This window comes from Schistocerca gregaria, chromosome 9 (genome assembly GCF_023897955.1).
Source record: "Schistocerca gregaria isolate iqSchGreg1 chromosome 9, iqSchGreg1.2, whole genome shotgun sequence".
Lineage (NCBI taxonomy): Eukaryota > Metazoa > Arthropoda > Insecta > Orthoptera > Acrididae > Schistocerca > Schistocerca gregaria.
In genome coordinates this window covers 63,982,654-64,009,747 of record NC_064928.1, presented here as the reverse complement: position 1 = coordinate 64,009,747, position 27,094 = coordinate 63,982,654, and positions in this window count along the sequence as shown.

Below are 27,094 nucleotides of genomic sequence, written 5' to 3'. Positions count from 1 at the left end.
AGATGTGCTTCGGAAACTATCACTAGTCTTCCAGGGAACGATCAAAGCGTAGACAAAGACATTACTCTCATGGAGAAAAGTCCGCTTGGTGCTTATTGTGTTCAATGCCGATGCAATTTTTGTGTTTCATCAACACTTTGACCGTCCACGGATTACAGAATGCTTCAAGATGTGCTTCGGAAACTACTTCTAGTCTTCCAGTGAACGATCAAAGCGTAGACAGTTTGAGACATTACTCCCATGGAGAAAAGTCCGCATGGTGCTTATTGTGTTCAATGCTGATGCAATTTTTGTGCTTCATCAACACTCTGAAGGTCCACAGATTACAGAATGCATCCAGATATGCTTCGGAAACTACTACTAGTCTTCCAGTGTACGATCAAATCGTAGACATTTTAAGACATTACTCACATGGAGACAAGTGCGCATGGTGCTTATTGAGTTAAATGCCGATGCCATTTTTGTGTTTCATCAACACTCTGAACGTCCACAGATTACAGAATGCCTCCAGATGTGCTTCGGAAACTACTACTACTCTTCCAGAGAACGATCAAAGCCTAGACAGTTTGAGACATTACTCCCATGGAGAAAAGTCAGCATGGTGCATATCGTGTTTAATGCCGATGCAATTTTTGTGTTTCATCAACATTCTGAAGGTCCACAGATTTCAGAATGCCTCCAGATGTGCTTCGGAAACTACTACTAGTCTTCCAGGGAACGATCAAAGCGTTCACAATTTAAGACATTACTCCTATGGAGAAAAGTGGGCATGGTGGTTATTGTGTTCAATGCCGATGCAATTTTTGTGTTTCATCAACACTCTGAAGGTCCACATATTACAGAATGCATCCAGATGTGCTTCAGAAACTTCTATTAGTCTTCCAGTGTACGATCAAAGCGTAGACAGTTTAAGACATTACTCCCATGGAGAAAAGTCTGCATGGTGATTATTGTGTTCAATGCCAATGCAATTTTTGTGTTTCATCAAAACTCTGAAGGTCCACAGGTTACAGAATGCTTCCAGATGTGCTTCGGAAACAACTACTAGTCTTCCAGTGTACGATCAAAGAGTAGACAGTTTAAGACATTACTCTCATGGAGAAAAGTCCGCATGGTGCCTATTGTGTTCAATGCCGATGCAATTTTTGTGTTTCATTAACACACTGAAGGTCCACAGATTACAGAATGCATCCAGATGTGCTTCGGAAACTACTACTAGTCTTCCAGGGAACGATCAAAGCGTAGACAGTTTAAGACATTACTCTCATAGAGAAAAGTCTGCATGGTGCTTTTTGTGTTCAATGCCGATGCAATTTCTGTGTTTCATCAACACTCTGAAGGTCCACAGATTACAGAATGCATCCAGATGTGCTTCAGAAACTTCTACTAGTCTTCCAGGGTACGATCAAATCGTAGACAGTTTAAGACATTACTCCCATGGAGAAAAGTCTGCATGGTGCTTATTGTGTTCAATACCGGTGCAATTTTTGTGTTTCATCAATACTCTGAAGGTCCACAGATTACAGAATGCTTCCAGATGTGCTTCGGAAACTACCACTAGTCTTACAGTGTACGATCAAAGCGTAGACAGTTTAAGACATTACTCCCAAGGAGAAAATTCTCCATGGTGCTTATTGTGTTCAATGCCGATGCAATATTTGTGTTTCATCAACACTCTGAAGGTCCACAGATTACAGAATGCATCCAGATGTGCTTCGGAAACTACTACTAGTCTTAGAGTGTACGATCAAAGAGTAGACAGTTTATTACATTACTCCCATGGAGAAAAGTCCGCATGGTGCTTATTGTGTTCAATGCCGATGCAATTTTTGTGTTTCATCAACACTCTGAAGGTCCACAGATTTCAGAATGCATCCAGATATGCTTCGGAAACTACTACTAGTCTTCCAGGGAACGATCAAAGAGTAGACAGTTTAAGACATTACTCCCATGGAGAAAAGTCCGCATGTTGATTATTGTGTTCAATGCCGATGCAATTTTTGTGTTTCATCAACACAATGAAGGTCCACAGATTACAGAATGCATCCAGATGTGCTTCGGAAACTACTACTAGTCTTCCAGGGTACGATCAAAGCCTAGACAGTTTAAGACATTACTCTCATGGAGAAAAGTCGGCATGGTGATTATTGTGATCAATGCCGATGCAATATCTGTGTTTCATCAACACTCTGAAGATCCACAGATTACAGAATGCCTCCAGATGTGCTTCGGAAACTATCACTAGTCTTCCAGGGAACGATCAAAGCGTAGACAAAGACATTACTCTCATGGAGAAAAGTCCGCATGGTGCTTATTGTGTTCAATGCCGATGCAATTTTTGTGTTTCATCAACACTCTGAAGGTCCACAGATTTCAGAATGCATCCAGATATGCTTCGGAAACTACTACTAGTCTTCCAGGGAACGATCAAAGAGTAGACAGTTTAAGACATTACTCCCATGGAGAAAAGTCCGCATGTTGATTATTGTGTTCAATGCCGATGCAATTTTTGTGTTTCATCAACACAATGAAGGTCCACAGATTACAGAATGCATCCAAATGTGCTTCGGAAACTACTTCTAGTCTTCCAGTGTACGATCAAATCGTAGACAGTTTGAGACATTACTCCCATGGAGAAAAGTCCGCATGGTGCTTATTGTGTTCAATGCTGATGCAATTTTTGTGCTTCATCAACACTCTGAAGGTCCACAGATTACAGAATGCATCCAGATATGCTTCGGAAACTACTACTAGTCTTCCAGTGTACGATCAAATCGTAGACAGTTTAAGACATTACTCACATGGAGAAAAGTGGGCATAGTGCTTATTGAGTTAAATGCCGATGCAATTTTTGTGTTTCATCAACACTCTGAACGTCCACAGATTACAGAATGCCTCCAGATGTGCTTCGGAAACTACTACTACTCTTCCAGAGAACGATCAAAGCCTAGACAGTTTAAGACATTACTCCCATGGAGAAAAGTCAGCATGGTGCATATCGTGTTTAATGCCGATGCAATTTTTGTGTTTCATCAACATTCTGAAGGTCCACAGATTTCAGAATGCCTCCAGATGTGCTTCGGAAACTACTACTAGTCTTCCAGGGAACGATCAAAGCGTTCACAATTTAAGACATTACTCCTATGGAGAAAAGTGGGCATGGTGGTTATTGTGTTCAATGCCGTTGCAATTTTTGTGTTTCATCAACACTCTGAAGGTCCACATATTACAGAATGCATCCAGATGTGCTTCAGAAACTTCTATTAGTCTTCCAGTGTACGATCAAAGCGTAGACAGTTTAAGACATTACTCCCATGGAGAAAAGTCTGCATGGTGATTATTGTGTTCAATGCCGATGCAATTTTTGTGTTTCATCAAAACTCTGAAGGTCCACAGGTTACAGAATGCTTCCAGATGTGCTTCGGAAACAACTACTAGTCTTCCAGTGTACGATCAAAGAGTAGACAGTTTAAGACATTACTCTCATGGAGAAAAGTCCGCATGGTGCCTATTGTGTTCAATGCCGATGCAATTTTTGTGTTTCATTAACACACTGAAGGTCCACAGATTACAGAATGCATCCAGATGTGCTTCGGAAACTACTACTAGTCTTCCAGGGAACGATCAAAGCGTAGACAGTTTAAGACATTACTCTCATAGAGAAAAGTCTGCATGGTGCTTATTGTGTTCAATGCCGATGCAATTTCTGTGTTTCATCAACGCTCTGAAGGTCCACAGATTACAGAATGCATCCAGATGTGCTTCAGAAACTTCTACTAGTCTTCCAGGGTACGATCAAAGCGTAGACAGTTTAAGACATTACTCCCATGGAGAAAAGTCTGCATGGTGCTTATTGTGTTCAATACCGGTGCAATTTTTGTGTTTCATCAATACTCTGAAGGTCCACAGATTACAGAATGCTTCCAGATGTGCTTCGGAAACTACTACTAGTCTTAGAGTGTACGATCAAAGAGTAGACAGTTTATTACATTACTCCCATGGAGAAAAGTCCGCATGGTGCTTATTGTGTTCAATGCCGATGCAATTTTTGTGTTTCATCAACACTCTGAAGGTCCACAGATTTCAGAATGCATCCAGATATGCTTCGGAAACTACTACTAGTCTTCCAGGGAACGATCAAAGAGTAGACAGTTTAAGACATTACTCCCATGGAGAAAAGTCGGCATGGTGCTTATTGTGATCAATGCCGATGCAATATCTGTGTTTCATCAACACTCTGAAGATCCACAGATTACAGAATGCCTCCAGATGTGCTTCGGAAACTATCACTAGTCTTCCAGGGAACGATCAGAGCGTAGACAAAGACATTACTCTCATGGAGAAAAGTCCGCATGGTGCTTATTGTGTTCAATGCCGATGCAATTTTTGTGTTTCATCAACACTTTGACCGTCCACGGATTACAGAATGCTTCAAGATGTGCTTCGGAAACTACTTCTAGTCTTCCAGTGAACGATCAAAGCGTAGACAGTTTGAGACATTACTCCCATGGAGAAAAGTCCGCATGGTGCTTATTGTGTTCAATGCTGATGCAATTTTTGTGCTTCATCAACACTCTGAAGGTCCACAGATTACAGAATGCATCCAGATATGCTTCGGAAACTACTACTAGTCTTCCAGTGTACGATCAAATCGTAGACAGTTTAAGACATTACTCACATGGAGAAAAGTGGGCATAGTGCTTATTGAGTTAAATGCCGATGCAATTTTTGTGTTTCATCAACACTCTGAACGTCCACAGATTACAGAATTCCTCCAGATGTGCTTCGGAAACTACTACTACTCTTCCAGAGAACGATCAAAGAGTAGACAGTTTAAGACATTACTCCCATGGAGAAAAGTCAGCATGGTGCATATCGTGTTTAATGCCGACGTAATTTTTGTGTTTCATCAACACTCGGAAGGTCCACAGGTTACAGAATGCTTCCAGATGTGCTTCGGAAACTACTACTAGTCCTACAGTGTACGATCAAAGCGTAGACAGTTTAAGACATTACTCCAAGGAGAAAATTCGCATGGTGCTTATTTTGTTCAATGCCGATGCAATACTTGTGTTTCATCAACACTCTGAAGGTCCACAGATTACAGAATGCATCCAGATATGCTTCGGAAACTACTACTAGTCTTCCAGGGAACGAACAAATCGTAGACATTTTAAGACATTACTCCCATGGAGATAAGTCCGCATGGTGCTTATTGTGTTAAATGGCGATGCAATATCTGTGTTTCATCAACACTCTGATGGTCCACAGATTACAGAATGCATCCATATGTGCTTCGGAAACTACTACTAGTCTTCCAGGGAACGATCAAAGCGTATTCAGTTTAAGACATTACTCCCATGGAGAAAAGTCCGCATGGTGCTTATTGTGTTCAATGCCGATGCAATTTTTGTGTTTCATCAAAACTCTGAATGTCCACAGGTTACAGAATGCTTCCAGATGTGCTTCGGAAACTACTACTAGTCTTACAGTGTACGATCAAAGCGTAGACAGTTTAAGACATTACTCCCAAGGAGAAAACTCGCATGGTGCTTATTGTGTTCAATGCCGATGCAATATTTGTGTCTCATCAACACTCTGAAGGTCCACAGATTACAGAATGCATCCAGATATGCTTCGGAAACTACTACTAGTCTTCCAGGGAACGAACAAATCGTAGACATTTTAAGACATTACTCCCATGGAGAAAAGTCCGCATGGTGCTCATTGTGGTCAATGCCGATGCAATTTTTGTGTTTCATCAACACTCTGATGGTCCACAGATTACAGAATGCATCCAGATGTACTTCGGAAACTACTACTAGTCTTCCAGGGAACGATCAAAACGTAGACAGTTTAAGACATTACTCCCATGGAGAAAAGTCCGTATGGTGCTTATTGTGGTCAATGGCGATGCAATATCTGTATTTCATCAACACTCTGAAGGTCCACAGATTACAGAATGCATCCATATGTGCTTTTTAAACTACTACTAGTCTTCCAGGGAACGATCGAAGCGTAGACAGTTTAAGACATTACTCTCATAGAGAAAAGTCCGCATGGTGCTTATTGTGTTCAATGCAGATGCAATTTCTGTGTTTCATCAACACTCTGAAGGTCCACAGATTACAGAATGCATCCAGATGTGCTTCAGAAACTTCTACTAGTCTTCCAGTGTACGATCAAAGCGTAGACAGTTTAAGACTTTACTCCCATGGAGAAAAGTCTGCATGGTACTTTTTGTGTTCAATGCCGATGCAATTTTTGTGTTTCATCAAAACTCTGAAGGACCACAGGTTACAGAATGCTTCCAGATGTGCTTCGGAAACTACTACTAGTCTTACAGTGTACGATCAAAGCGTATACAGTTTACGACATTACTCCCAAGGAGAAAATTCTGCATGGTGCTTATTGTGTTCAATGCCGATGCAATATTTGTGTTTCATCAACACTCTGTAGGTCCACAAATTACAGAATGCATCCAGATGTGCTTCGGAAACTACTACTAGTCTTAGAGTGTACGATCAAAGAGTAGACAGTTTATTACATTACTCCCATGGAGAAAAGTCCGCATGGTGCTTATTGTGTTCAATGCCGATGCAATTTTTGTGTTTCATCAACACAATGAAGGTCCACAGATTACAGAATGCATCCAGATGTGTTTCGGAAACTACTACTAGTCTTCCAGGGAACGATCAAAGCGTAGACAATTTAAGACATTTCTCTCATGGAGGAAAGTCCGCATGGTGCTTATTGTGATCAATGCTGACGCAATATCTGTGTTTCATCAAAACTCTGAAGATCCACAGATTACAGAGCGCCTCCAGATGTTCTTCGGAAACTATCACTAGTCTTCCAGGGAACGATCAAAGCGTAGACAAAGACATTACTATCATGGAGAAAAGTCCGCATGGTGCTTATTGTGTTCAATGCCGATGCAATTTTTGTGTTTCATCAACACTTTGAAAGTCCACAGATTACAGAATGCCTCAAGATGTGCTTCGGAAACTACTTCTAGTCTTCCAGTGAACGATCAAAGCGTAGACAGTTTGAGACATTACTCCCATGGAGAAAAGTCAGCATGGTGCTTATTGTGTTCAATTCCGATGCAATTTTTGTGCTTCATCAACACTCTGAAGGTCCACAGATTACAGAATGCATCCAGATATGCTTCAGAAACTACTACTAGTCTTCCAGTGTATGATTAAATCGTAGACAGTTTAAGACATTACTCACATGGAGAAAAGTGCCCATGGTGCTTATTGAGTTAAATGCCGATGGAATTTTTGTGTTTCATCAACACTCTGAACGTCCACAGATTTCAGAATGCCTCCAGATGTGCTTCGGAATCTACTACTACTCTTCCAGAGAACGATCAAAGCCTAGACAGTTTAAGACATTACTCCCATGGAGAAAAGTCAGCATGGTGCATATCGTGTTTAATGCCGATGCAATGTTTGTGTTTCATCAACACTCTGAAGGTCCACAGATTTCAGAATGCCTCCAGATGTGCTTCGGAAACTACTACTAGTCTTCCAGGGAACGTCAAAGCGTACACAATTTAAGGCATTACTCCTATGGAGAAAAGTGGGCATGGTGGTTATTGTGTTCAATGCCGATGCAATTTTTGTGTTTCATCAACACTCTGAAGGTCCACAGATTACAGAATGCATCCAGATGTGCTTCAGAAACTTCTACTAGTCTTCCAGTGTACGATCAAAGCGTAGACAGTTTAAGACATTACTCCCATGGAGAAAAGTCTGCATGGTACTTTTTGTGTTCAATGCCGATGCAATTTTTGTGTTTCATCAAAACTCTGAAGGTTCACAGATTACAGAATGCATCCAGATGTGTTTCGGAAACTACTACTAGTCTTCCAGGGAACGATCAAAGCGTAGACAGTTTAAGACATTTCTCTCATGGAGGAAAGTCCGCATGGTGCGTATTGTGATCAATGCTGATGCAATATCTGTGTTTCATCAAAACTCTGAAGATCCACAGATTACAGAATGCCTCCAGATGTGCTTCGGAAACTATCACTAGTCTTCCAGGGAATGATCAAGGCGTAGACAGTTTGAGACATTACTCCCATGGAGAAAAGTCAGCATGGTGCTTATTGTGTTCAATGCCGATGCAATTTTTGTGCTTCATCAACACTCTGAAGGTCCACAGATTACAGAATGCATCCAGATATGCTTCGGAAACTACTACTAGTCTTCCAGTGTACGATCAAATCGTAGACAGTTTAAGACATTACTCACATGGAGAAAAGTGCCCATGGTGCTTATTGATTTAAATGCCGATGCAATTTTTGTGTTTCATCAACACTCTGAACGTCCACAGATTTCAGAATGCCTCCAGATGTGCTTCGGAATCTACTACTACTCTTCCAGAGAACGATCAAAGCCTAGACAGTTCAAGACATTACTCCCATGGAGAAAAGTCAGCATGGTGCATATCGTGTTTAATGCCGATGCGATTTTTGTGTTTCATCAACACTCTGAAGGTCCACAGATTTCAGAATGCCTCCAGATGTGCTTCGGAAACTACTACTAGTCTTCCAGGGAACGATCAAAGCGTACACAATTTAAGACATTACTCCTATGGAGAAAAGGGGGCATGGTGGTTATTGTGTTCAATGCCAATGCAATTTTTGTGTTTCATCAACACTGTGAAGGTCCACAGATTACAGAATGCATCCAGATGTGCTTCAGAAACTTCTACTAGTCTTCCAGTGTACGATCAAAGCGTAGACACTTTAAGACATTACTCCCATGGAGAAAAGTCTGCATGGTGATTATTGTGTTCAATGGCGACGCAATTTTTGTGTTTCATCAAAACTCTGAAGGTCCACAGGTTTACAGAATGCTTCCAGATGTGCTTCGGAAACTACTACTAGTCTTACAGTGTACGATCAAAGCGTAGACAGTTTAAGACATTACTCCAAGGAGAAAATTCGCATGGTGCTTATTGTGTTCAATGCCGATGCAATATTTGTGTTTCATCAATACTCTGAAGGTCCACAGATTACAGAATGCATCCAGATGTGCTTCGGAAACTACTACTAGTCTTCCAGGAAACGATCAAATCTTAGACAGTTTAAGACATTACTCCCATGGAGAAAAGAACGCATGGTGCTTATTTTGTGCAATGCCGATGCAATTTTTGTGTTTCATCAACACTCTGAAGGTCCACAGATTACAGAATGCCTGCAGATGTGCTTCGGAAACTACTACTAGTCTTCCAGGGAACGATCAAATCGTAGACAGTTTAAGACATTACTCCCATGGAGAAAACTCTGCATGGTGCTTATTGTGTTCAATGCCGATGCAATTTTTGTGTTTCATCAACACTCTGAAGGTCCACAGAGTGGAGAATGCCTCCAGTAGTGCTTCGGAAACTACCACTAGTTTTCCAGTGTACGATCAAAGCGTAAACAGTTTAAGACATTACTCCCATGGAGAAAAGTCTGCATGGTGATTATTGTGTTCAATGCCGATGCAATTTTTGTGTTTCATCAAAACTCTGAAGGTCCACAGGTTACAGAATGCTTCCAGATGTGCTTCGGAAACTACTACTAGTCCTACAGTGTACGATCAAAGCGTAGACAGTTTAAGACATTACTCCAAGGAGAAAATTCGCATGGTGCTTATTTTGTTCAATGCCGATGCAATATTTGTGTTTCATCAACACTCTGAAGGTCCACAGATTACAGAATGCATCCAGATGTGCTTCGGAAACTACTACTAGTCTTCCAGTGTACGATCAAAGACTAGACAGTTTAAGACATTACTCTCATGGAGACAAGTCCGCATGGTGCTTATTGTGTTCAATGCCGATGCAATTTTTGTGTTTCATCAACACACTGAATATCCACAGATTACAGAATACATCCAGATATGCTTCGGAAACTACTACTAGTCTTCCAGGGAACGATCAAATCGTAGACAGTTTAAGACATTACTCCCATGGAGATAAGTCCGCATGGTGCTTATTGTGTTCAATGCCGATGCAATTTTTGTGTTTCATCAAAACTCTGAATGTCCACAGGTTACAGAATGCTTCCAGATGTGCTTCGGAAACTGCTACTAGTCTTACAGTGTACGATCAAAGCGTAGACAGTTTAAGACATTACTCCAAAGGAGAAAATTCGCATGGTGCTTATTGTGTTCAATGCCGATGCAATATTTGTGTCTCATCAACACTCTGAAGGTCCACAGATTACAGAATGCATCCAGATATGCTTCGGAAACTACTACTAGTCTTCCAGGGAACGAACAAATCGTAGACATTTTAAGACATTACTCCCATGGAGAAAAGTCCGCATGGTGCTCATTGTGGTCAATGCCGATGCAATTTTTGTGTTTCATCAACACTCTGATGGTCCACAGATTACAGAATGCATCCAGATGTACTTCGGAAACTACTACTAGTCTTCCAGGGAACGATCAAAACGTAGACATTTTAAGACATTACTCCCATGGAGAAAAGTCCGTATGGTGCTTATTGTGGTCAATGGCGATGCAATATCTGTATTTCATCAACACTCTGAAGGTCCACAGATTACAGAATGCATCCATATGTGCTTTTTAAACTACTACTAGTCTTCCAGGGAACGATCGAAGCGTAGACAGTTTAAGACATTACTCTCATAGAGAAAAGTCCGCATGGTGCTTATTGTGTTCAATGCAGATGCAATTTCTGTGTTTCATCAACACTCTGAAGGTCCACAGATTACAGAATGCATCCAGATGCGCTTCAGAAACTTCTACTAGTCTTCCAGTGTACGATCAAAGCGTAGACAGTTTAAGACTTTACTCCCATGGAGAAAAGTCTGCATGGTACTTTTTGTGTTCAATGCCGATGCAATTTTTGTGTTTCATCAAAACTCTGAAGGACCACAGGTTACAGAATGCTTCCAGATGTGCTTCGGAAACTACTACTAGTCTTACAGTGTACGATCAAAGCGTATACAGTTTACGACATTACTCCCAAGGAGAAAATTCTGCATGGTGCTTATTGTGTTCAATGCCGATGCAATATTTGTGTTTCATCAACACTCTGAAGGTCCACAGATTACAGAATGCATCCAGATGTGCTTCGGAAACTACTACTAGTCTTAGAGTGTACGATCAAAGAGTAGACAGTTTAATACATTACTCCCATGGAGAAAAGTCCGCATGGTGCTTATTGTGTTCAATGCCGATGCAATTTTTGTGTTTCATCAACACAATGAAGGTCCACAGATTACAGAATGCATCCAGATGTGTTTCGGAAACTACTACTAGTCTTCCAGGGAACGATCAAAGCGTAGACAATTTAAGACATTTCTCTCATGGAGGAAAGTCCGCATGGTGCTTATTGTGATCAATGCTGACGCAATATCTGTGTTTCATCAAAACTCTGAAGATCCACAGATTACAGAGCGCCTCCAGATGTTCTTCGGAAACTATCACTAGTCTTCCAGGGAACGATCAAAGCGTAGACAAAGACATTACTCTCATGGAGAAAAGTCCGCATGGTGCTTATTGTGTACAATGCCGATGCAATTTTTGTGTTTCATCAACACTTTGAAAGTCCACAGATTACAGAATGCCTCAAGATGTGCTTCGGAAACTACTTCTAGTCTTCCAGTGAACGATCAAAGCGTAGACAGTTTGAGACATTACTCCCATGGAGAAAAGTAAGCATGGTGCTTATTGTGTTCAATGCCGATGCAATTTTTGTGCTTCATCAACACTCTGAAGGTCCACAGATTACAGAATGCATCCAGATATGCTTCAGAAACTACTACTAGTCTTCCAGTGTATGATCAAATCGTAGACAGTTTAAGACATTACTCACATGGAGAAAAGTGCCCATGGTGCTTATTGAGTTAAATGCCGATGGCATTTTTGTGTTTCATCAACACTCTGAACGTCCACAGATTTCAGAATGCCTCCAGATGTGCTTCGGAATCTACTACTACTCTTCCAGAGAACGATCAAAGCCTAGACAGTTTAAGACATTACTCCCATGGAAAAATTGTCAGCATGGTGCATATCGTGTTTAATGCCGATGCAATGTTTGTGTTTCATCAACACTCTGAAGGTCCACAGATTTCAGAATGCCTCCAGATGTGCTTCGGAAACTACTACTAGTCTTCCAGGGAACGTCAAAGCGTACACAATTTAAGGCATTACTCCTATGGAGAAAAGTGGGCATGGTGGTTATTGTGTTCAATGCCGATGCAATTTTTGTGTTTCATCAACACTCTGAAGGTCCACAGATTACAGAATGCATCCAGATGTGCTTCAGAAACTTCTACTAGTCTTCCAGTGTACGATCAAAGCGTAGACAGTTTAAGACATTACTCCCATGGAGAAAAGTCTGCATGGTACTTTTTGTGTTCAATGCCGATGCAATTTTTGTGTTTCATCAAAACTCTGAAGGACCACAGATTACAGAATGCATCCAGATGTGTTTCGGAAACTACTACTAGTCTTCCAGGGAACGATCAAAGCGTAGACAGTTTAAGACATTTCTCTCATGGAGGAAAGTCCGCATGGTGCTTATTGTGATCAATGCTGATGCAATATCTGTGTTTCATCAAAACTCTGAAGATCCACAGATTACAGAATGCCTCCAGATGTGCTTCGGAAACTATCACTAGTCTTCCAGGGAATGATCAAGGCGTAGACAGTTTGAGACATTACTCCCATGGAGAAAAGTCAGCATGGTGCTTATTGTGTTCAATGCCGATGCAATTTTTGTGCTTCATCAACACTCTGAAGGTCCACAGATTACAGAATGCATCCAGATATGCTTCGGAAACTACTACTAGTCTTCCAGTGTACGATCAAATCGTAGACAGTTTAAGACATTACTCACATGGAGAAAAGTGCCCATGGTGCTTATTGATTTAAATGCCGATGCAATTTTTGTGTTTCATCAACACTCTGAACGTCCACAGATTTCAGAATGCCTCCAGATGTGCTTCGGAATCTACTACTACTCTTCCAGAGAACGATCAAAGCCTAGACAGTTCAAGACATTACTCCCATGGAGAAAAGTCAGCATGGTGCATATCGTGTTTAATGCCGATGCGATTTTTGTGTTTCATCAACACTCTGAAGGTCCACAGATTTCAGAATGCCTCCAGATGTGCTTTGGAAACTACTACTAGTCTTCCAGGGAACGATCAAAGCGTACACAATTTAAGACATTACTCCTATGGAGAAAAGGGGGCATGGTGGTTATTGTGTTCAATGCCAATGCAATTTTTGTGTTTCATCAACACTGTGAAGGTCCACAGATTACAGAATGCATCCAGATGTGCTTCAGAAACTTCTACTAGTCTTCCAGTGTACGATCAAAGCGTAGACACTTTAAGACATTACTCCCATGGAGAAAAGTCTGCATGGTGATTATTGTGTTCAATGGCGACGCAATTTTTGTGTTTCATCAAAACTCTGAAGGTCCACAGGTTTACAGAATGCTTCCAGATGTGCTTCGGAAACTACTACTAGTCTTACAGTGTACGATCAAAGCGTAGACAGTTTAAGACATTACTCCAAGGAGAAAATTCGCATGGTGCTTATTGTGTTCAATGCCGATGCAATATTTGTGTTTCATCAATACTCTGAAGGTCCACAGATTACAGAATGCATCCAGATGTGCTTCGGAAACTACTACTAGTCTTCCAGGAAACGATCAAATCTTAGACAGTTTAAGACATTACTCCCATGGAGAAAAGAACGCATGGTGCTTATTTTGTGCAATGCCGATGCAATTTTTGTGTTTCATCAACACTCTGAAGGTCCACAGATTACAGAATGCCTGCAGATGTGCTTCGGAAACTACTACTAGTCTTCCAGGGAACGATCAAATCGTAGACAGTTTAAGACATTACTCCCATGGAGAAAACTCTGCATGGTGCTTATTGTGTTCAATGCCGATGCAATTTTTGTGTTTCATCAACACTCTGAAGGTCCACAGAGTGGAGAATGCCTCCAGTAGTGCTTCGGAAACTACCACTAGTTTTCCAGTGTACGATCAAAGCGTAAACAGTTTAAGACATTACTCCCATGGAGAAAAGTCTGCATGGTGATTATTGTGTTCAATGCCGATGCAATTTTTGTGTTTCATCAAAACTCTGAAGGTCCACAGGTTACAGAATGCTTCCAGATGTGCTTCGGAAACTACTACTAGTCCTACAGTGTACGATCAAAGCGTAGACAGTTTAAGACATTACTCCAAGGAGAAAATTCGCATGGTGCTTATTTTGTTCAATGCCGATGCAATATTTGTGTTTCATCAACACTCTGAAGGTCCACAGATTACAGAATGCATCCAGATGTGCTTCGGAAACTACTACTAGTCTTCCAGTGTACGATCAAAGACTAGACAGTTTAAGACATTACTCTCATGGAGACAAGTCCGCATGGTGCTTATTGTGTTCAATGCCGATGCAATTTTTGTGTTTCATCAACACACTGAATATCCACAGATTACAGAATACATCCAGATATGCTTCGGAAACTACTACTAGTCTTCCAGGGAACGATCAAATCGTAGACAGTTTAAGACATTACTCCCATGGAGATAAGTCCGCATGGTGCTTATTGTGTTCAATGCCGATGCAATTTTTGTGTTTCATCAAAACTCTGAATGTCCACAGGTTACAGAATGCTTCCAGATGTGCTTCGGAAACTGCTACTAGTCTTACAGTGTACGATCAAAGCGTAGACAGTTTAAGACATTACTCCAAAGGAGAAAATTCGCATGGTGCTTATTGTGTTCAATGCCGATGCAATATTTGTGTCTCATCAACACTCTGAAGGTCCACAGATTACAGAATGCATCCAGATATGCTTCGGAAACTACTACTAGTCTTCCAGGGAACGAACAAATCGTAGACATTTTAAGACATTACTCCCATGGAGAAAAGTCCGCATGGTGCTCATTGTGGTCAATGCCGATGCAATTTTTGTGTTTCATCAACACTCTGATGGTCCACAGATTACAGAATGCATCCAGATGTACTTCGGAAACTACTACTAGTCTTCCAGGGAACGATCAAAACGTAGACAGTTTAAGACATTACTCCCATGGAGAAAAGTCCGTATGGTGCTTATTGTGGTCAATGGCGATGCAATATCTGTATTTCATCAACACTCTGAAGGTCCACAGATTACAGAATGCATCCATATGTGCTTTTTAAACTACTACTAGTCTTCCAGGGAACGATCGAAGCGTAGACAGTTTAAGACATTACTCTCATAGAGAAAAGTCCGCATGGTGCTTATTGTGTTCAATGCAGATGCAATTTCTGTGTTTCATCAACACTCTGAAGGTCCACAGATTACAGAATGCATCCAGATGTGCTTCAGAAACTTCTACTAGTCTTCCAGTGTACGATCAAAGCGTAGACAGTTTAAGACTTTACTCCCATGGAGAAAAGTCTGCATGGTACTTTTTGTGTTCAATGCCGATGCAATTTTTGTGTTTCATCAAAACTCTGAAGGACCACAGGTTACAGAATGCTTCCAGATGTGCTTCGGAAACTACTACTAGTCTTACAGTGTACGATCAAAGCGTATACAGTTTACGACATTACTCCCAAGGAGAAAATTCTGCATGGTGCTTATTGTGTTCAATGCCGATGCAATATTTGTGTTTCATCAACACTCTGAAGGTCCACAGATTACAGAATGCATCCAGATGTGCTTCGGAAACTACTACTAGTCTTAGAGTGTACGATCAAAGAGTAGACAGTTTAATACATTACTCCCATGGAGAAAAGTCCGCATGGTGCTTATTGTGTTCAATGCCGATGCAATTTTTGTGTTTCATCAACACAATGAAGGTCCACAGATTACAGAATGCATCCAGATGTGTTTCGGAAACTACTACTAGTCTTCCAGGGAACGATCAAAGCGTAGACAATTTAAGACATTTCTCTCATGGAGGAAAGTCCGCATGGTGCTTATTGTGATCAATGCTGACGCAATATCTGTGTTTCATCAAAACTCTGAAGATCCACAGATTACAGAGCGCCTCCAGATGTTCTTCGGAAACTATCACTAGTCTTCCAGGGAACGATCAAAGCGTAGACAAAGACATTACTCTCATGGAGAAAAGTCCGCATGGTGCTTATTGTGTACAATGCCGATGCAATTTTTGTGTTTCATCAACACTTTGAAAGTCCACAGATTACAGAATGCCTCAAGATGTGCTTCGGAAACTACTTCTAGTCTTCCAGTGAACGATCAAAGCGTAGACAGTTTGAGACATTACTCCCATGGAGAAAAGTAAGCATGGTGCTTATTGTGTTCAATGCCGATGCAATTTTTGTGCTTCATCAACACTCTGAAGGTCCACAGATTACAGAATGCATCCAGATATGCTTCAGAAACTACTACTAGTCTTCCAGTGTATGATCAAATCGTAGACAGTTTAAGACATTACTCACATGGAGAAAAGTGCCCATGGTGCTTATTGAGTTAAATGCCGATGGCATTTTTGTGTTTCATCAACACTCTGAACGTCCACAGATTTCAGAATGCCTCCAGATGTGCTTCGGAATCTACTACTACTCTTCCAGAGAACGATCAAAGCCTAGACAGTTTAAGACATTACTCCCATGGAAAAATTGTCAGCATGGTGCATATCGTGTTTAATGCCGATGCAATGTTTGTGTTTCATCAACACTCTGAAGGTCCACAGATTTCAGAATGCCTCCAGATGTGCTTCGGAAACTACTACTAGTCTTCCAGGGAACGTCAAAGCGTACACAATTTAAGGCATTACTCCTATGGAGAAAAGTGGGCATGGTGGTTATTGTGTTCAATGCCGATGCAATTTTTGTGTTTCATCAACACTCTGAAGGTCCACAGATTACAGAATGCATCCAGATGTGCTTCAGAAACTTCTACTAGTCTTCCAGTGTACGATCAAAGCGTAGACAGTTTAAGACATTACTCCCATGGAGAAAAGTCTGCATGGTACTTTTTGTGTTCAATGCCGATGCAATTTTTGTGTTTCATCAAAACTCTGAAGGACCACAGATTACAGAATGCATCCAGATGTGTTTCGGAAACTACTACTAGTCTTCCAGGGAACGATCAAAGCGTAGACAGTTTAAGACATTTCTCTCATGGAGGAAAGTCCGCATGGTGCTTATTGTGATCAATGCTGATGCAATATCTGTGTTTCATCAAAACTCTGAAGATCCACAGATTACAGAATGCCTCCAGATGTGCTTCGGAAACTATCACTAGTCTTCCAGGGAATGATCAAGGCGTAGACAGTTTGAGACATTACTCCCATGGAGAAAAGTCAGCATGGTGCTTATTGTGTTCAATGCCGATGCAATTTTTGTGCTTCATCAACACTCTGAAGGTCCACAGATTACAGAATGCATCCAGATATGCTTCGGAAACTACTACTAGTCTTCCAGTGTACGATCAAATCGTAGACAGTTTAAGACATTACTCACATGGAGAAAAGTGCCCATGGTGCTTATTGATTTAAATGCCGATGCAATTTTTGTGTTTCATCAACACTCTGAACGTCCACAGATTTCAGAATGCCTCCAGATGTGCTTCGGAGTCTACTACTACTCTTCCAGAGAACGATCAAAGCCTAGACAGTTTAAGACATTACTCCCATGGAGAAAAGTCAGCATGGTGCATATCGTGTTTAATGCCGATGCAATTTTTGTGTTTCATCAACACTCTGAAGGTCCACAGATTTCAGAATGCCTCCAGATGTGCTTCGGAAACTACTACTAGTCTTCCAGGGAACGATCAAAGCGTACACAATTTAAGACATTACTCCTATGGAGAAAAGGGGGCATGGTGGTTATTGTGTTCAATGCCGATGCAATTTTTGTGTTTCATCAACACTCTGAAGGTCCACAGATTACAGAATGCATCCAGATGTGCTTCAGAAACTTCTACTAGTCTTCCAGTGTACGATCAAAGCGTAGACACTTTAAGACATTACTCCCATGGAGAAAAGTCTGCATGGTGATTATTGTGTTCAATGCCGACGCAATTTTTGTGTTTCATCAAAACTCTGAAGGTCCACAGGTTACAGAATGCTTCCAGATGTGCTTCGGAAACTACTACTAGTCTTACAGTGTACGATCAAAGCGTAGACAGTTTAAGACATTACTCCAAGGAGAAAATTCGCATGGTGCTTATTGAGTTCAATGCCGATGCAATATTTGTGTTTCATCAATACTCTGAAGGTCCACAGATTACAGAATGCATCCAGATGTGCTTCGGAAACTACTACTAGTCTTCCAGGAAACGATCAAATCTTAGACAGTTTAAGACATTACTCCCATGGAGAAAAGAACGCATGGTGCTTATTTTGTGCAATGCCGATGCAATTTTTGTGTTTCATCAACACTCTGAAGGTCCACAGATTACAGAATGCCTGCAGATGTGCTTCGGAAACTACTACTAGTCTTCCAGGGAACGATCAAATCGTAGACAGTTTAAGACATTACTCCCATGGAGAAAACTCTGCATGGTGCTTATTGTGTTCAATGCCGATGCAATTTTTGTGTTTCATCAACACTCTGAAGGTCCACAGAGTGGAGAATGCCTCCAGTAGTGCTTCGGAAACTACCACTAGTTTTCCAGTGTACGATCAAAGCGTAAACAGTTTAAGACATTACTCCCATGGAGAAAAGTTCGCATGGTGCTTATTGTGTTCGATGGTGATGCAATTTTTGTGTTTCATCAACACCCTCAACGTCCACAGATTACAGAATGCCTTCAGATGTGCTTCGAAAACTACTACTAGTCTTCCAGGGTACGATCAAACCGTAGACAGTTTGAGACATAACTCCCAAAGAAAAAATTCCGCATGGTGCTTATTGTGTTCAATGGCGATGCAATTTTTGTGTTTCATCAACACTCTGAAGGTCCACAGATAACAGAATGCATCCAGATATGCTTCGGAAACTACTACTAATCTTCCAGGGAACGATCAAAGCGTAGAAAGTTTGAGACATTACTCCCGTGGAGAAAACTCTGCATGGTGCTTATTGTGTTCAATGCCGATGCAATTTTTGTGTTTCATCAACACTCTGAAGGTCCACAGATTACAGAATGCATCCAGATGTGCTTCAGAAACTTCTACTAGTCTTCCAGTGTACGATCAAAGCGTAGACAGTTTAAGACTTTACTCCCATGGAGAAAAGTCTGCATGGTACTTTTTGTGTTCAATGCCGATGCAATTTTTGTGTTTCATCAAAACTCTGAAGGACCACAGGTTACAGAATGCTTCCAGATGTGCTTCGGAAACTACTACTAGTCTTACAGTGTACGATCAAAGCGTATACAGTTTACGACATTACTCCCAAGGAGAAAATTCTGCATGGTGCTTATTGTGTTCAATGCCGATGCAATATTTGTGTTTCATCAACACTCTGAAGGTCCACAGATTACAGAATGCATCCAGATGTGCTTCGGAAACTACTTCTAGTCTTCCAGTGAACGATCAAAGCGTAGACAGCTTGAGACATTACTCCCATGGAGAAAAGTCAGCATGGTGCTTATTGTGTTCAATGCCGATGCAATTTTTGTGCTTCATCAACACTCTGAAGGTCCACAGATTACAGAATACATCCAGATATGCTTCAGAAACTACTACTAGTCTTCCAGTGTATGATCAAATCGTAGACAGTTTAAGACATTACTCACATGGAGAAAAGTGCCCATGGTGCTTATTGAGTTAAATGCCGATGGAATTTTTGTGTTTCATCAACACTCTGAACGTCCACAGATTTCAGAATGCCTCCAGATGTGCTTCGGAATCTACTACTACTCTTCCAGAGAACGATCAAAGCCTAGACAGTTTAAGACATTACTCCCATGGAGAAAAGTCAGCATGGTGCATATCGTGTTTAATGCCGATGCAATGTTTGTGTTTCATCAACACTCTGAAGGTCCACAGATTTCAGAATGCCTCCAGATGTGCTTCGGAAACTACTACTAGTCTTCCAGGGAACGTCAAAGCGTACACAATTTAAGGCATTACTCCTATGGAGAAAAGTGGGCATGGTGGTTATTGTGTTCAATGCCGATGCAATTTTTGTGTTTCATCAACACTCTGAAGGTCCACAGATTACAGAATGCATCCAGATGTGCTTCAGAAACTTCTACTAGTCTTCCAGTGTACGATCAAAGCGTAGACAGTTTAAGACATTACTCCCATGGAGAAAAGTCTGCATGGTACTTTTTGTGTTCAATGCCGATGCAATTTTTGTGTTTCATCAAAACTCTGAAGGTCCACAGATTACAGAATGCATCCAGATGTGTTTCGGAAACTACTACTAGTCTTCCAGGGAACGATCAAAGCGTAGACAGTTTAAGACATTTCTCTCATGGAGGAAAGTCCGCATGGTGCTTATTGTGATCAATGCTGATGCAATATCTGTGTTTCATCAAAACTCTGAAGATCCACAGATTACAGAATGCCTCCAGATGTGCTTCGGAAACTATCACTAGTCTTCCAGGGAATGATCAAGGCGTAGACAGTTTGAGACATTACTCCCATGGAGAAAAGTCAGCATGGTGCTTATTGTGTTCAATGCCGATGCAATTTTTGTGCTTCATCAACACTCTGAAGGTCCACAGATTACAGAATGCATCCAGATATGCTTCGGAAACTACTACTAGTCTTCCAGTGTACGATCAAATCGTAGACAGTTTAAGACATTACTCACATGGAGAAAAGTGCCCATGGTGCTTATTGATTTAAATGCCGATGCAATTTTTGTGTTTCATCAACACTCTGAACGTCCACAGATTTCAGAATGCCTCCAGATGTGCTTCGGAATCTACTACTACTCTTCCAGAGAACGATCAGAGCCTAGACAGTTTAAGACATTACTCCCATGGAGAAAAGTCAGCATGGTGCATATCGTGTTTAATGCCGATGCAATTTTTGTGTTTCATCAACACTCTGAAGGTCCACAGATTTCAGAATGCCTCCAGATGTGCTTCGGAAACTACTACTAGTCTTCCAGGGAACGATCAAAGCGTACACAATTTAAGACATTACTCCTATGGAGAAAAGGGGCCATGGTGGTTATTGTGTTCAATGCCGATGCAATTTTTGTGTTTCATCAACACTCGGAAGGTCCACAGATTACAGAATGCATCCAGATGTGCTTCAGAAACTTCTACTAGTCTTCCAGTGTACGATCAAAGCGTAGACACTTTAAGACATTACTCCCATGGAGAAGAGTCTGCATGGTGATTATTGTGTTCAATGCCGACGCAATTTTTGTGTTTCATCAAAACTCTGAAGGTCCACAGGTTACAGAATGCTTCCAGATGTGCTTCGGAAACTACTACTAGTCTTACAGTGTACGATCAAAGCGTAGACAGTTTAAGACATTACTCCAAGGAGAAAATTCGCATGGTGCTTATTGTGTTCAATGCCGATGCAATATTTGTGTTTCATCAATTCTCTGAAGGTCCACAGATTACAGAATGCATCCAGATGTGCTTCGGAAACTACTACTAGTCTTCCAGGAAACGATCAAATCTTAGACAGTTTAAGACATTACTCCCATGGAGAAAAGAACGCATGGTGCTTATTTTGTGCAATGCCGATGCAATTTTTGTGTTTCATCAACACTCTGAAGGTCCACAGATTACAGAATGCCTGCAGATGTGCTTCGGAAACTACTACTAGTCTTCCAGGGAACGATCAAATCGTAGACAGTTTAAGACATTACTCCCATGGAGAAAACTCTGCATGGTGCTTATTGTGTTCAATGCCGATGCAATTTTTGTGTTTCATCAACACTCTGAAGGTCCACAGAGTGGAGAATGCCTCCAGTAGTGCTTCGGAAACTACCACTAGTTTTCCAGTGTACGATCAAAGCGTAAACAGTTTAAGACATTACTCCCATGGAGAAAAGTTCGCATGGTGCTTATTGTGTTCGATGGTGATGCAATTTTTGTGTCTCATCAACACCCTCAACGTCCACAGATTACAGAATGCCTTCAGATGTGCTTCGAAAACTACTACTAGTCTTCCAGGGTACGATCAAACCGTAGACAGTTTGAGACATAACTCCCAAAGAAAAAAGTCCGCATGGTGCTTATTGTGTTCAATGGCGATGCAATTTTTGTGTTTCATCAACACTCTGAAGGTCCACAGATAACAGAATGCATCCAGATATGCTTCGGAAACTACTACTAATCTTCCAGGGAACGATCAAAGCGTAGACAGTTTGAGACATTACTCCCGTGGAGAAAACTCTGCATGGTGCTTATTGTGTTCAATGCCGATGCAATTTTTGTGTTTCATCAACACTCTGAAGGTCCACAGATTACAGAATGCATCCAGATGTGCTTCAGAAACTTCTACTAGTCTTCCAGTGTACGATCAAAGCGTAGACAGTTTAAGACTTTACTCCCATGGAGAAAAGTCTGCATGGTACTTTTTGTGTTCAATGCCGATGCAATTTTTGTGTTTCATCAAAACTCTGAAGGACCACAGGTTACAGAATGCTTCCAGATGTGCTTGGGAAACTACTACTAGTCTTACAGTGTACGATCAAAGCGTATACAGTTTACGACATTACTCCCAAGGAGAAATTTCTGCATGGTGCTTATTGTGTTCAATGCCGATGCAATATTTGTGTTTCATCAACACTCTGAAGGTCCACAGATTACAGAATGCATCCAGATGTGCTTCGGAAACTACTTCTAGTCTTCCAGTGAACGATCAAAGCGTAGACAGCTTGAGACATTACTCCCATGGAGAAAAGTCAGCATGGTGCTTATTGTGTTCAATGCCGATGCAATTTTTGTGCTTCATCAACACTCTGAAGGTCCACAGATTACAGAATACATCCAGATATGCTTCAGAAACTACTACTAGTCTTCCAGTGTATGATCAAATCGTAGACAGTTTAAGACATTACTCACATGGAGAAAAGTGCCCATGGTGCTTATTGAGTTAAATGCCGATGGAATTTTTGTGTTTCATCAACACTCTGAACGTCCACAGATTTCAGAATGCCTCCAGATGTGCTTCGGAATCTACTACTACTCTTCCAGAGAACGATCAAAGCCTAGACAGTTTAAGACATTACTCCCATGGAGAAAAGTCAGCATGGTGCATATCGTGTTTAATGCCGATGCAATGTTTGTGTTTCATCAACACTCTGAAGGTCCACAGATTTCAGAATGCCTCCAGATGTGCTTCGGAAACTACTACTAGTCTTCCAGGGAACGTCAAAGCGTACACAATTTAAGGCATTACTCCTATGGAGAAAAGTGGGCATGGTGGTTATTGTGTTCAATGCCGATGCAATTTTTGTGTTTCATCAACACTCTGAAGGTCCACAGATTACAGAATGCATCCAGATGTGCTTCAGAAACTTCTACTAGTCTTCCAGTGTACGATCAAAGCGTAGACAGTTTAAGACATTACTCCCATGGAGAAAAGTCTGCATGGTACTTTTTGTGTTCAATGCCGATGCAATTTTTGTGTTTCATCAAAACTCTGAAGGTCCACAGATTACAGAATGCATCCAGATGTGTTTCGGAAACTACTACTAGTCTTCCAGGGAACGATCAAAGCGTAGACAGTTTAAGACATTTCTCTCATGGAGGAAAGTCCGCATGGTGCTTATTGTGATCAATGCTGATGCAATATCTGTGTTTCATCAAAACTCTGAAGATCCACAGATTACAGAATGCCTCCAGATGTGCTTCGGAAACTATCACTAGTCTTCCAGGGAATGATCAAGGCGTAGACAGTTTGAGACATTACTCCCATGGAGAAAAGTCAGCATGGTGCTTATTGTGTTCAATGCCGATGCAATTTTTGTGCTTCATCAACACTCTGAAGGTCCACAGATTACAGAATGCATCCAGATATGCTTCGGAAACTACTACTAGTCTTCCAGTGTACGATCAAATCGTAGACAGTTTAAGACATTACTCACATGGAGAAAAGTGCCCATGGTGCTTATTGATTTAAATGCCTATGCAATTTTTGTGTTTCATCAACACTCTGAACGTCCACAGATTTCAGAATGCCTCCAGATGTGCTTCGGAATCTACTACTACTCTTCCAGAGAACGATCAAAGCCTAGACAGTTTAAGACATTACTCCCATGGAGAAAAGTCAGCATGGTGCATATCGTGTTTAATGCCGATGCAATGTTTGTGTTTCATCAACACTCTGAAGGTCCACAGATTTCAGAATGCCTCCAGATGTGCTTCGGAAACTACTACTAGTCTTCCAGGGAACGTCAAAGCGTACACAATTTAAGGCATTACTCCTATGGAGAAAAGTGGGCATGGTGGTTATTGTGTTCAATGCCGATGCAATTTTTGTGTTTCATCAACACTCTGAAGGTCCACAGATTACAGAATGCATCCAGATGTGCTTCAGAAACTTCTACTAGTCTTCCAGTGTACGATCAAAGCGTAGACAGTTTAAGACATTACTCCCATGGAGAAAAGTCTGCATGGTACTTTTTGTGTTCAATGCCGATGCAATTTTTGTGTTTCATCAAAACTCTGAAGGTCCACAGATTACAGAATGCATCCAGATGTGTTTCGGAAACTACTACTAGTCTTCCAGGGAACGATCAAAGCGTAGACAGTTTAAGACATTTCTCTCATGGAGGAAAGTCCGCATGGTGCTTATTGTGATCAATGCTGATGCAATATCTGTGTTTCATCAAAACTCTGAAGATCCACAGATTACGGAATGCCTCCAGATGTGCTTCGGAAACTATCACTAGTCTTCCAGGGAATGATCAAGGCGTAGACAGTTTGAGACATTACTCCCATGGAGAAAAGTCAGCATGGTGCTTATTGTGTTCAATGCCGATGCAATTTTTGTGCTTCATCAACACTCTGAAGGTCCACAGATTACAGAATGCATCCAGATATGCTTCGGAAACTACTACTAGTCTTCCAGGGAACGATCAAATCGTAGACAGTTTAAGACATTACTCCCATGGAGAAAACTCTGCATGGTGCTTATTGTGTTCAATGCCGATGCAATTTTTGTGTTTCATCAACACTCTGAAGGTCCACAGAGTGGAGAATGCCTCCAGTAGTGCTTCGGAAACTACCACTAGTTTTCCAGTGTACGATCAAAGCGTAAACAGTTTAAGACATTACTCCCATGGAGAAAAGTTCGCATGGTGCTTATTGTGTTCGATGGTGATGCAATTTTTGTGTCTCATCAACACCCTCAACGTCCACAGATTACAGAATGCCTTCAGATGTGCTTCGAAAACTACTACTAGTCTTCCAGGGTACGATCAAACCGTAGACAGTTTGAGACATAACTCCCAAAGAAAAAAGTCCGCATGGTGCTTATTGTGTTCAATGGCGATGCAATTTTTGTGTTTCATCAACACTCTGAAGGTCCACAGATAACAGAATGCATCCAGATGTGCTTCGGAAACTACTACTAATCTTCCAGGGAACGATCAAAGCGTAGACAGTTTGAGACATTACTCCCGTGGAGAAAACTCTGCATGGTGCTTATTGTGTTCAATGCCGATGCAATTTTTGTGTTTCATCAACACTCTGAAGGTCCACAGAGTGGAGAATGCCTCCAGATGTGCTTCGGAAACTACTACTAGTTTTCCAGTGTACGATCAAAGCGTAGACAGTTTAAGACATTACTCCCATGGAGAAAAGTTCGCATGGTGCTTATTGTGTTCAATGGTGATGCAATTTTTGTGTTTCATCAACACCCTCAACGTCCACAGATTACAGAATGCCTTCAGATGTGCTTCGGAAACTACTACTAGTCTTCCAGGGTACGATCAAACCGTAGACAGTTTGAGACATAACTCCCAAGGAAAAAAGTCCGCATGGTGCTTTTTGTGTTCAATGCCGATGCAATTTTTGTGCTTTATCAACACTCTGAAGCTCCACAGATTACAGAATGCATCCAGATATGCTTCGGAAACTACCACTAGTCTTATAGGGAACGATCAAATCGTAGACAGTGTAAGACATAACTCCCATGGAGAAAAGTCCTCATGGTGCTTATTGTGTTCAATGCCGATGCAATTTTTGTGTTTCATCAACACTCTGAAGATCCACAGATTACAGAATGCCGCCAGATGTGCTTCGGAAACTACTACTAGTCTTCCAGGGAACGATCAAAGCGTAGACAGTTTAAGACATTACTCCCATGGAGAAAAGTCCGCATGGTGCTTATTGTGGTCAATGCCGATGCAATTTTTGTGTTTCATCAAAACTCTGATGGTCCTCAGATTACAGAATGCATCCAGATGTACTTCGGAAACTACTACTAGTCTTCCAGGGAACGATCAAAACGTAGACAGTTTAAGACATTACTCCCATGGAGAAAAGTCCGTATGGTGCTTATTGTGTTCAATGCCGATGCAATATCTGTGTTTCATCGACACCCTAAAGGTCCACAGGTTACAGAATGCTTCCAGATGTGCTTCGGAAACTACTACTAGTCTTACAGTGTACGATCAAACCGTAGACAGTTTAAGACATTACTCTCATAGAGAAAAGTCCGCATGGTGCTTATTGTGTTCAATGCCGATGAAATTTTTGTGTTTCATCAAAACTCTGAAGGTCCACAGGTTACAGAATGCTTCCAGATGTGCTTCGGAAACTACTACTAGTCTTACAGTGTACGATCAAAGCGTAGACAGTTTAAGACATTACTCCCAAGGAGAAAATTCTGCATGGTGCTTATTGTGTTCAATGCCGATGCAATATTTGTGTTTCATCAACACTCTGAAAGTCCACAGATTACAGAATGCATCCAGATGTGCTTCGGAAACTACTACTAGTCTTCCAGGAAATGATCAAATCTAAGACAGTTTAAGACATTACTCCCATGGAGAAAAGAACGCATGCTGCCTATTTTGTGCAATGAAGTTGCAATTTTTGTGTTTCATCAACACTCTGAAGTTCCACAGATTAAAGAATGCCTGCAGATGTGGTTCGGAAACTACTACTAGTCTTCCAGGGAACGATCAAATCGTAGACAGTTTAAGACATTACTCCCATGGAGAAAAGTCTGCATGGTGCTTATTGTGTTCAATGCCGATGCA